At 36.9% G+C, this 12,744-nt stretch overlaps 1 long non-coding RNA gene across 2 annotated transcripts in view; it reads right to left on the bottom strand.

The window, feature by feature from the left end:
• The window catches only part of LOC107512034, a 194,748-nt gene that overhangs the window by 135,608 nt on the left and 46,396 nt on the right, over positions 1–12,744 (bottom strand). For both annotated transcript variants that reach the window (XR_004955172.1, XR_004955173.1), the window contains exon 4: positions 9,308–9,410. This is a non-coding gene — a long non-coding RNA (uncharacterized LOC107512034). The remainder of the gene's footprint in view (positions 1–9,307; positions 9,411–12,744) is intronic.

The following is a 12,744-nucleotide window of genomic DNA, read 5'->3' as shown; positions in this document are numbered from 1 at the left end:
ACCTTATTTCAAAATAGGATTTTTGCAGACGTTCAAGTTAACGTGAGGTCATTAGGGTTCAAATCCAATATGTCTGTGTCCTTACAGAAAGGGGAAATTTGGACATGAAAACAGACATGAACAGGGAGAACTCCATGTGCAGGTGAAGGCAGAGGGTGGGGTTATGGGTCTACCAGGCAAGAAACACCAAAGATTGCCAGCAACCCACCAGAAGTTAGGGGAGGAGCATGGAACAGATTCTCCCCGAGAAGAAACCAATCCTGCCAGCATCTTGGTTCTGGACATTCCATCCCCAGAACTGTGAGACAATACATTTCTGTTGTTTAAGCCACCAGTCTGAGGTACTTTGTTATAGCTGCCCCAAGAAACGAACACAGGCACAGACCGATTCTAGTCTTCACGCAATGGGAAGATCTGAAAGGCTCAAAGCAAGATCTGGCAAACATCTTTAAAAGGATCACATGGATGTGGCTGTCTGGTCATGGCATTGCAACCAAGCGGAGCTTAGCCTTTTCCTCAAAAGCTCGACAGAACTTTACACAGCCATTAGGGAGCGGCCATCACAGGCAGAATAGGTTTTTCAATTTTTGAGTGTTAACATTTAGCATTCTTGATCCTTAAAAAATTTTTTGGGGGTAGAAGTTTTTTTAAAAGTATAAATATATATTTTAGGGCTGAAAGAAATCTCTCTTGCGGATGTTTGGAATGTATGGGTTTGCTTATATTTCTATCTTGTTTACCAGCAGAAAGGCAGCTGAGTCGAAGCTTTCATTTACTGACTGAGCAAACTTCACCAAAAATGAAAACTTTTAATTCATATATTTAAACATGTTTACAAACATATCTAGATATGCACATGACCTACAAATATATGTATGTATGCCTATGCAGATACATATCCATAAACAGTATATTATTTTCCTACTCGATGCCTATGCCTGGATACTAAATTTTAGATCTGTAAACAATGTTAATCATTTAGGTCTTTTAAGTCAGTACCAATTTTGATGACCATTGAAATGAGCCAATTTTGATGACCATTGTAAAAACTAGGTTCTTAGTGACAAAGACTGGGGAAAAAAAAAACAAAAAACCGTGATCCAAAGTTAGCTAGTTCCTTAATAAGTCTAGTTCTGCTTCTAAAGGTTTGATTATACTCAATAAAGTTTTTAAATAAATCCAGTTTATGGACAATTCTATAGAACAAACCACCAAGTTCTTCAAGAAATAAAGATATAAGAGACATGACCACTGAAGCGTGTGAACCTTATTTGGATTCTGGTTCAGACAAACCAAACCGTTAAAAACAGAAAGATAAAAAGAAAAAGAAAAAAATTCAGAAAATTCTCAACGCTCACTAGAGGTCTGATTGTATTAAGTAATTATCATTTTTTTTACCCTTTCTGGATTTCAGAACATTATTTCACTTACAAATTTTTTAAATGATTATCTTTTAGAGATTCTGAAACATTTTGTATGATGATATGATGTCCAAGGTTTGCTTCACAATAACTGAATGGCAGGAGGTGGACATATAGATGAAGCGAAAGAGACCTGCGTTGATGATTTTTAAAACCGGGGGGTGTAGGGGTATGCATTGGGGGTTCTCATTGTATTAGCCTCTCTATTTGGTGTATAGTAAACATTTTCATACTAAAATGTTAAAAATGTTTTTTTCACATGGAGTATGTTTTAATATAGTTCAAAGCTTAAATTGTATTGTTATAAATATACCTCCAGCTAAAGTAGTGTATTAAAAATTGAGATTGTATTATTCATTTAATACTTTATGTCTCGATGATTCCAATGTACACATCAATTCAATGTACAACTTAGCAATGGATATGATGGATAATTACTATTGTATTACATATTTAATTATACCTCCAATCAGATATCAGTTGTTCTAACCTCAGGTACCAACTCTGGAGGCTTCCAGTCACTTGAGCTGACAGCATCTCACCTCTAATGTGACCTGCTCTTGCTTTCTTTGATGCTGGGGCTTCTCTGATACCCCAGCATGAGAAGCCAGCATGACGCTGCTTGGCAGACATCCTCAGGCAGCTGCCCCTCAAACAATGGCATGTGTGAACCTTTCTGCTGTTGGCCTTTGGATGGACAAATATAAGAGTCATGCCCTGTTTGTTCACAGAGGTGACCAACTTGAGAATCCACCTTCATTTTGAGCTGTGAGAAAGTAGAACTTCAGAGCTTTGCAAAGAATCCCCCTTGAGTATTCAGCAGAGCCCTGATCAGGGCAGGCATGTAAGGAAACCATCTGAGCCAGAGAAAGAATCACTTGAAAAGTTTGGTGGTAACAGCATCTATCAACTAACCACATAGGGCCAGGAAGAGCATCCGCTCTCATCGCCCCTTGAAAACTTCATAATCACGATGAATTGGGAGGGTATTCAGAAGAGTACCGCCTCAGTTATTGGGAATTAGTCCCAGATCAAATACTTTGGACTGCTCTAACAAATCTTAAAGGCAGTACACCAAAAGATCAAACTGTTTCTAAGTAACTTAACTGTATTCCAGGCGAAAGCTCAAGAATATTTATAGGAATGAAAATATATCCAGCACCATAAAATATAAAATTTAAAATGCCTAGCCCTAATTGAAAATTACCATGCATGCAAAGAAGTAGGAAAATATAACCCATAATGAGGAGAGAAGGCAACCTACTGAAATTGACACAGAACTGACACAGATGTTTTAATTAGCAGACAAAGATATAAAAATGGTTATTGTAACTGTATCCCATATGTTCAAAAGCTATGTAGAAACATAAAAGAAATTTTAAAAAGCAAATCAAACTTGTAGTGATGAAAACAAAAAAGTCTGAGATGAAAAATACACTGAATGGGATTAACAGCAGATAGGATCTTGCAGACAGAAAGATAAGTGACCTCGAAAATAAATAGAAACTGCCCAAGATAAAGCACAAAGAAAAAAAAAAAGAATTAACAGAATAAATAAAAAGCATTATTAAGTTGTGGGACACTTTCAGTCAGCCTAATATTAGTGTATCTGAAAGAGATGTTGGGGAGGAAGAAAAAGAACTTGAAGAAATAATGGTCATTTCTAATACTCTGAAGAAACTGTAAACCCAAAGAGCCTAGAAACTCAATTAATTCCAAGCACAAGAAATATATATAAAAAAACTATACTCACCAAGTCCAAAAGGCATTATAAACAAAGAGAATGACAAACCAATATCATTTATGAGCAAAGATGCAAAAATTCTAAATAATATTTTATACAAGCATATGCAACAATACCAAAAAGAATACTCTATCAGTAACAAGTAGAGTTTGCTCTATGAATGCAAAATTGGTTTAACATATAAAATCAATGTAATTCACTACATTAAACCACACAAAGAAAAACCACATGATCATCTCAATAGACACAGCCCCTTGAAAAAATCCATACCCATTCCTGATCAAAACTCTCAGTAAACTAGCAATAGAAGGAAAATTCCTCAACTAGATTAACAGCATCTATAAAAGACCTATGGCTAACATCATCCTTAATGGTAAAAGACAAAATGTCTTCCCACCAAGTTTGAGAATAAAACAAAAATGCTTGCTCTACCACTCCTTGTCATCATTATATTTGGAGGTTCTAGCCAATAAAATACGGTAAGAATAATAAATGAAAATCATCTATATTGGAAAAGAATAAATAAAACTGTATTAATAACCAACATGTTCTCTATGTAGGCAGTCCAATGGAATCTATGAAAAAGCTACTAGAACTAATAAGTGAGTTAGCAAGACTAAAGGATACAAGATCAATAAACGAAAGTCAAACTTATTTCTATGTACTAGAAAAAAATATCATAAATTGAACTAAAAAATACATATTCATCATAGCATAAGGAAATATGAATTTCTTAGGGATAAAACTGAGAAAAGATTTACAAAACCTGTATGCTAAAAACTACGAAATATTGCTGAGAGAAACAAAAGATGACCCAAACAGATGAATGAACTATTATATTTGTGGGTAGAGATATTCACTATAATCAAGATGTCAATTCTCCCCAAATTAGTTTGTAGATTCAACAGATTCAGAATCCCACTAGACTTCTTTTTTGAAAGAAATTGGCAGATTGGTTGTAAAATTCATATGAAATTGCAAAGAACATAAAATAATCAATACATCTTTGAAAGAGAATAATAAAGTCTTTAAACCAAAGACTTATTTTACAGTTACATTAATCATGACACTGTGGTCATGAATGGCATAAAGACAGAATAATAGATCTGCAGATTGCTTGGTAACTCTTACCAACTGGCCCCAGAAGTGCCCTGGCTGGTGCTTGGACCAGCACACCCAGTGGCCTGCTTCGACTGGTGCCTCAGGCAGAGCACCAACCAGGGCTGCATCTGAGGAAGACACACTTGAAGGGCAGACAGGGTGGGCACCAGAGCCCTGCTAAAGTGAATCCTGCCCCACAGGTTCAGCCCCTCACTGGCCAATCCTCACAGCCTATGAGCCTGAAGGTCAATCCCTCCCATCGACGTGCAAACAGCAACCAAAGCTCAACTACGACAGGAGGGCACACACAACTCACACAAAGGACACACCTGGAACACCTGGCTCAGGTGACCAGGGAAGACTGTGCCACTGGGCCCCATAGGACAACTGCTACATAAAGCCACTCTACTAAGACCAGGAGACTTGGGAGCCCTACATAGAAATGAACACACAGAGGCAGCCAAAATGAGGAGACAAAGAAACATGTCCCATATGAAAGAACAGCACAAAGTTCCAGGAAAAGAACTCAACAAAATGAAGACAAGTAATCCACCAGATGCAGAGTTTAAATCACTGGTAATAAGGATGGTCAATGAACTTAGGAGAAGAGTAGATGAACTCAGTGAGAACTTCAACAAAGAGAAAACCTAAAAATGGAGATGGAAAACATAAAAGGGTATCAGTCAGAAATGAAGAATACAATATCTGAGAAGAAGAGTATATTAGAGAAATCAACAGATTGGATGAAGCAGAGGGTCGAATCAGAGATTTAGAGGATGGGGTAGTGGAGGACAGCAAAAAGAAAAAAGAATAAAAAAAAATGAGGAAAGTTTAAGGGACCTCTGGGACAATATCAAGCATAACAACATTTGCATCATAGGGGTACCAGAAGGAAGAAAGAGAGCAAAGAATTGAACCTATTTGAAGAAATAATCACGGAGAACTTCCTTCACCTAGTGAAGGAAACAGACATACAACCCCAGGAAGTGCAGAGAGTCCCAAAGGAGATGAACCCAAAGAGGCCCACGCCAAGGCACAGCATAATTAAAATGTCGAAGGTTAAAGACAAAGAGAAACTCTTAAAAGCACCAAGAGAAAAGCAGTTAGTTACCTACAAGGGAGCTCCCTTAAGACTATTAGCTGATTTCTCAACAGAAACTTTGCAGGCCAGAAGGGTTTGGCATGAAATATTCAAAGTGAGGAAAAACAAGGACCTACAACCCAGCAAAGCTTTACTCTACCCAGCAAAGCTATCGTTTAGAATCAAAGGACAGGTAAAGAACTCCCCAGACAAGAAAAAGCTAAAGGATTTAATCACCACGAAGCCAGTATTGTGGGAAATGTTGGAGGGATTTAAGAAGAAGAAGAAAAAAATGTATCAGAAATGTGAATAATAAAATGGCAATAACTACATACCTATCAACAAGTACTTCAAATGAAAAAGAATTAAAAGCTCCAATCAAAAGGTAAGGTAGCTAAATGGATAAGAAAACAAGATTCTTATAAATGTTCCCTGCAAAAGACTCATTTCAGATCAAAAGACACACCAACTGAAAGTAAAAAGATGAAAAAAAGATGTTTCATAAAAATGGAAGCAAAAAGGCTGGGGTAACAATACTAATACCAGACAAAGTAGGCTTGAAAACAAAGGCTCTAACAAGAGACAAAGAAAGACTCAGTAATCCCAGTCTGGGTATTTAACCAAAAAAACCTAAATCACTACTTTGAAGGGACATGTGCATCCATATGTTCATTGCAGCATTATTTACAATAGCCAAGATATGCAGGCTACCTGGTGTCCAGCAACGGATGAATGAATATAGACGAGGTAGTATATATACACAATGGAATATTACTCAGCCATAAAAATAAGCAAGTAAGTAAATAAATAAATAAATGAAATCTTTACATCTGCAATAACATGGATGGACCTAGAAGGTATTGCGCTGAATGGAGTAAGTCAGATAGAGAAAGACAAATGCCATTTCACTTATACATGGAATCTAAAGAACAAAATAAACAAATAAAACAGAAACACACTTATAGAATATTTTGAGGGTTACTAGATGGAAGGAGGTCTGGGGGTGGGTGAAAGAGAAGGAGGAAGGGATTAAGAACAAATTGGTACTTACAAAATAGTTACAGAGATGTAAACTATATAGCATGAGGAATATAGTTAACAATATTGTAAAAAATAATAATAATATTGTAATAACTATGCACAGTGTAAGATGGGCACAATTTACTGGGGTAATCACTTCATAAGTTATATAAATGTCAAATCACTATTTTGTATACCTGAAACTAGGATAATATTGTATGCCGTATATTTAAAAATAATAGAAATAGGAAAACATAGTAGTAGGAAAAAACCGATGGGTTGCTAAGGGAAGAGGAAGACGGAGGAGGGGTACTGTAGAGGGCGAGAGGACACTTCTGTGGGTGACTGATACGCTTGACTAAACACCCTTGGTTATGTTGGTGATTTCACGCACATATGCATATGTCGAGTTCCAAACACAAACCCCAAGTGGTAATTATTTGAGTGTCTACTATATACTAGGCACTGTGCTTAATGCTTAGTCCTTGATACAAATCTTTTCATGTAGGTATCTATTATCACTAATTTATAGATTAGCACACTTAGGATCAGAGATGTTAAATACTTGCCCCATTTTACTTACCTAGGACACAAAAAATTTTGGAAAAGTAATTTCTTTTCTGTACAAGTATACAAATATAAAATAAAAACCTCTCTTCCTCCTAGTCATCGTCAGGACTTTCTCTGGCTCTTTAGTTTAAGAGAAGGCATGCGTCGATTATATATTCAGATACACACACAAACACACACAGGTTTGGGAAAGCCCTTGAATATTCTTTTTAGTTGTGTCATTTCACTCCCAGGCCTGTTTTTATTCAATTTTGACTGTACTTTTAAGGTTGTTCTAGCTTCGAACCCTCTCCTGTGAGGTGCGGAGCCCAAGTACATAGAGGAGATTGGTTAGCAAATGTCAATAAAGTACTTCAAAGGCATTGGGATATATAAATTGAAAGTTGTTATTCTTCCTGTAATAGAAGAATTGGTTGAAATGTTGAATTTCCTTTAGTGAAACGTTTTAATACCTTTCGTTGGTAGAACGGGTTACTGCCAAAGAAGTCCAAACGACCAGTGGTTTGGTGTATGGTAAGGGTTTCTACAATAACACCTGAACAGCAGGAGGTGCAGGTATTTTTCAAAGTAAAATAAGACTGAAAGCAAAGGGTCAAGCACCTTGCGGTAAGGTGAGACATCAGTTATGCCCCATGGGCTGTTCAAAGGGGCACAGCAGATGTAAAGAAGGGGAAGCTGGAATGGAGCCACATAACACATGCCTTCATTTCATTCACGGAGCAGACGGAGCATGGAGCAGATGGCCCCTTACTTTGATGAACGATCAGAAGGGAAGCCCATGGATCCATAGAAAATAGGAGCGTAGAAAATGGTTTTAGGGACCATGTGTCAAGGAGAGCTCCAGATGGGGTGGTTGGTCCCTCTTCTCACCCTCAGATCAAAATCCAACAAGAAACTGGAAAGGATGGCTGGTAAAGGGACAAACAGGACCAAACGCTTGATGGGCTGAGGCGAGGGTCCTCCTCTTCATCAAGCCCGCCGTCTTGGCACACCGACCTACATTTTTCTGTTTCAGGACAGGTCTTTGTCCCCACCGTTTCTTCTCTCTGAAATTTCCTCCTCCTGCACAATCGGAACCCAGCTGTCCTTAGGGCTTTGCTCAGATTCTACATTTCTTCAGTTTTCTTAGCCCACGGCGCTTGCTTCTTCTGAATTTCCAGATTACTCAGTGTGTATCAGCCATTGTTTCTTTAATTAATAATAAATTTGGTATGTGATGTTCTTTTTTTAATATAGCTAAAGAATCCTCTGGCTTTAAATGACTTGAGATCTAAGACCATTTTTAAATTCATTAAACTTCTGCTTGGCGCAGTGCCTAGAATATAGCAGGTGTTAACATCTTTCTCCTTTGTGCCAGTCAAGGTCATAACACAGATATCTTGTCACATTTGCTACAAAAAAATCAGATTTTAGCTCCTGAGAGCACACCGCAATTTGAGAAGCCCTCCGATAAAAGCCATATGGAGAGCCTGGACTATTTGGAAATTATCACAATATATTTGGCAAGTATAATAGCCTATACAAAGAATAGAGCATATTTGGATAAGGTGCTGGAAATAAATAGCTCCAAACTGGGGGCAACTGGCAGTTCTTGGCCCTCCTATTGCTCTCAATAATGTCTTTTTATTCATTAGGACTTTTCAGGTTGCTAGCGACAGAAATCAACTCTAATTGGCTTGTGCAAGAAGAGAAGTCCTTCGTTTACAAAGTTCTGGAGCTTACCTGAACAAGTCAGAGAAGTGAAGGAAGAGATATGAAAATCTGAGCCCCAGGTCTTTAACCAGAGATCAAAGCCACAAGAAACCTCCCATTTCTGTCTGACAGTTGCCTCCACTTGGCTTTATTTGACAAGCATATTCTCTCCATATATCCGCTAGCAAACCCCAGCAAACATCCTCCTCTCTGAAACCTTAGAGAACAGATTAGTCCCAGAGAAAGATAATGACTAGCCTTTCTTAAGTCATGTGACCGGCCTTGATCCAGCCACTGCAACCAAGGCAATGTAAACCTGAGACACCCACCTGTTCACCTGTGGCCAGAGGACAAAGTTTTGTTACAGGAGAGGGGGCACAGAAAGCTTATTGTTCCAACAAAAATAACTTTCACAGTCTTGTATGGGTGTGGCAAGCGTTTATCAAAATGCCCTCTTTAGAGCTAGGCTAGGGACACTGAATTGCTCCCTTCCAGAACTCCACCTCCATTTTGAGGGCTATCAAATTTCCCAAGATTCCGTGAGTTAGGTAAGTCTCTAAGTTACCTTGGGACCCCTAGAATGAAAGTCTATTAAGGAAGAAGATGAGGCATTTCTGTTACTGACGCCTGCCAACAGTGGTTATCAGGACAGTTCCATAAAGTAATATATTTCATTACCTTGAAGTCCAATAGAGCTGACACATAGGTCACATGAAGAGCATTCAGGGAACAAGTATCATGCAGGCACCATTCCTCCTGAATTGTCATGCTGATTTCAAGTCTACTGGGAAAAAATGTAAATGTAAAGGCAAATGAAAAGCAGTCCTATTTTCCTTTGTTCTCATTCCCTGAAAAAAATGCTTTTGCCACTATCACATTAAAAGATAGCAAAAACTCAACAAAAAATTATAAATTGCTTCTAACATGTTAAGACAACTTATTTTTTCAAAGATTAAAAACCATGTCAAACTGATTGAAGACCCTTGTCGAGAACATTAAAACATTTATGGTGTAGCACTGTAATTTGTATCTGAAAAAATAAAGCATTTGACCATGTTAGTTCTAAGCATATACAAATGTCACTGAAGAAACAATTAAGAAATTCTGTTTTGCATTCCATTGGAGGCTCACTCCCTGCTTGGGAGAAGTACCCTAGCTATAGTGTAATTCCCCTCCATTGGCTGGTTTTCTGTTTCATGGCTTCTTGGATAGAAGCCTCTAGCTCAAACTAAATCATCCTATCTTTCACCATGCTATAAGTAAAAGTGTGTCAGTTGAGATAATCTCCTAGCTTTTATGTTCAAAGCAAAACAAAAACAAAAACAGAAACAAAATTGTTACGGACTCATTCTCATCTGAATGGGTCTCCTAAGAACAGATTACTTTGAGCTGCTGCCTTTCTGCATTGGGGTCTCCTTTGAGAGGCTTATTTCCCTGACCCACCTTAGTCTTACAGTAACCCAGAGATTCCCAAGGTCTCTATTCAGTCTAAGAAAGTTTAAAATCTATCCACCACATGCATCTTTTCCCTCTGGCTCTGTGAATCATGAGGCAGATGCGGTGTTAAATAACTACCCCATTTATCAAACAATAACACATCCTTGGGATCCTCCAGTGCTCTAAATCATGGTCTACAATGGGCCGCATGTAAATGGCCACATTTTTCTTCATTAGTCAAGATTAATGAAAGGAATGTCTCATTTAAGAAAAGAATCAGCCGCAAGAATCAGAAGTCATGACTGAATACTAATTATAGAAAGATTGAATAGGGTTTTATGATCCTTAGACTTTGAGTTTTTAAAAAATCCCCAAATTCCATGGAGTATCCTCCAAATTACTAAAAATCCCTTTTAAGGAAGTCAATCTCAAATAAGCTATTTCTGTACTCCTTTCTCATTCCTTCACTCAAAAAAAATGTATTTTTCCCATAATGTGAACACAACTCCCTCTGGGGTATTTCCCCAGTCCCTTCAGTGAAATACACGCAAATCATCATTGTACAACTTCATCGATATTCTCAAACATGCTCATGTAATTGGAAGCCAGATCCAAAAAAAGAGAGAGAAATCACCACCCCTCTTGTGCTGCTTTCCAGTGACTATACCTTCCGCCATGGCTAACAACATTCTTGTTCTAACATCATACGTATCGGGGGCCTTTTTCAGAAATTTATGTCCCTGTCCAATACATACTGTTCGTGTCTTGCTTCTTTCCCTCAACATAATGTTGAGCGAGATTCACCTATGCTGATTCACATAACCATTTGATTATTGTCATTGTTTATTTAAGTAGTCATTATACACATAGAATGCAACTTATCCCTTCTGTTATTGATAGACATTTGGCTTTTTTCCAGTTTTGGCTTAAACGTAAGTTCTACTCTGTTTCCACTTGCATTCCCATGCTTCCACCTAGGATCATTCTTCTTCTGCTGGAAGAACTTCCATTAAAATTACCTTTAGTGAAGTTCTGCTGTAGATAAAGAATCTCACTGTTTGACTACTTGGAAATGTCTTTAATTACCTTAATTTGGAAAGACAATTGTACCAGGTACAGAATTTGAGGTAGGAAATTTTTTTTTCTTTTAGCTACTTGAGTATGATGTCCATTATTTACCAGCTTCCATCGCTTTGACTGAGAAGTCAGTTGTTTTCTCATTGTTTCTTTAAAATTAAAGTTCTTTTCTATCTGGCAGCTTGAAGATAGTTCACCTTCTCTTTGGCTTTTGGCAGCATTATTACGATTTTCCTTGGTATCATTTTCTTTATATTTTCCTATGTGGCATTCGAAACACTTCTTGAATCTATGGCTTGATATTTTTCAGCAGTTTTGAAAAATTATCTGTCATTATCTCTTCAAATATTGTTTCAACCCCATTCTCTCTTTTTTCTTCTGGGATTGCAATTACATATTTGTTTTTCTTTCTTATGTCCTATAGGTCTCTTGTGCTCATACTTTCCTTTGTCTCTCCATATTTTATTCTGGATATTTTTTTACTGGCTTGTCTTCCAATTCACTAATTATATCTTGGCTATGTCTAATCTACTTTTAAACCCATCTATTAATTTTTAAAATTCAGCTATTGTATTTTTTATTATAGAACCCCAGTTCAATTATTTTAATAGATTCCAATTCTCTGATGAAACTTTCACCTTGTCCTATATTTTCTTGAAAATGTCAACCATATTTATTTATTTACAGTCTCTGTAAGAGCTGATTCTATTCAGTCTTACTCCTAGTTTGTAACCCTTCAGGGGTCCCAAATAAAAGTCTGATTATTTACCAGATCCTTAACACCTTCACAGATTCCAGTTCTAATTTTTATTCCTTCAGTTCCATAAAACTGCTAAAAGCTGCCCTCAGTTTCTCAATTTCTTGGCTGCTTTTTAATTGGAAAATACTTTGATAGGAAAAGCAGCTCCAAATGTTAGGCTCATGTCTTTGCTCTATTATTCTGAAGTTATTGGTGCTATACAGCTCTCCAAAGCTGTTAAAATTATTATTTTTTTAATTTATCCAAATTTTTAAGTTGTTATTGTTGAAGAGTTGGTCAGATACAAACTATTCTGTCATAGCTAAAAGTGAAAGCTGACCACTCCTTTAGAGGTTATGATCTTAACAGCTATCATATATGGATTGAATGGAGCACTTTACCATACACTGTTTAGCTCATCAACACTAAGGAGTGACAAAGTTCAAATTAGTATTTAGAAATACTACTTAAGAAAAAAATTTTTTTAAAGCAACACTGAATATATGTGAATTCTTATTCAGACTGCTAATGGACACTTTCTTTTAAATTTCAACTCTTCACATTTCACTCTTCTAAATAATTCAATGATAAACGTCTTTGAATAGATACTTTTGTGTAATTTCCTGATTATTTCCTGAGTAAACTTCTAAAAACATAATTTCTTGGTTAAAGTTGTAGATATTTTTAAAGCTCTGCCACATTTTTGCCCTATTGTCCCCGGAAAGGTTTGGTTATTTACATGATAATAATTAGGCTAAATCTTATGTGCATATTTATAACTTTGTATTTTTTAATTTAAGAAGAGACAGGAAAATATTTTTATCCTGGAAAACAGTTTTCCCTACCCATCCAGCTATAAAAT

This window comes from Rousettus aegyptiacus, unplaced genomic scaffold (genome assembly GCF_014176215.1).
Source record: "Rousettus aegyptiacus isolate mRouAeg1 unplaced genomic scaffold, mRouAeg1.p scaffold_m13_p_17, whole genome shotgun sequence".
In the NCBI taxonomy this organism is placed as follows: Eukaryota; Metazoa; Chordata; class Mammalia; order Chiroptera; family Pteropodidae; genus Rousettus; species Rousettus aegyptiacus.
Note: the sequence above shows the minus strand (reverse complement) of the source record. Positions and strands in the feature narration are given on the sequence as shown.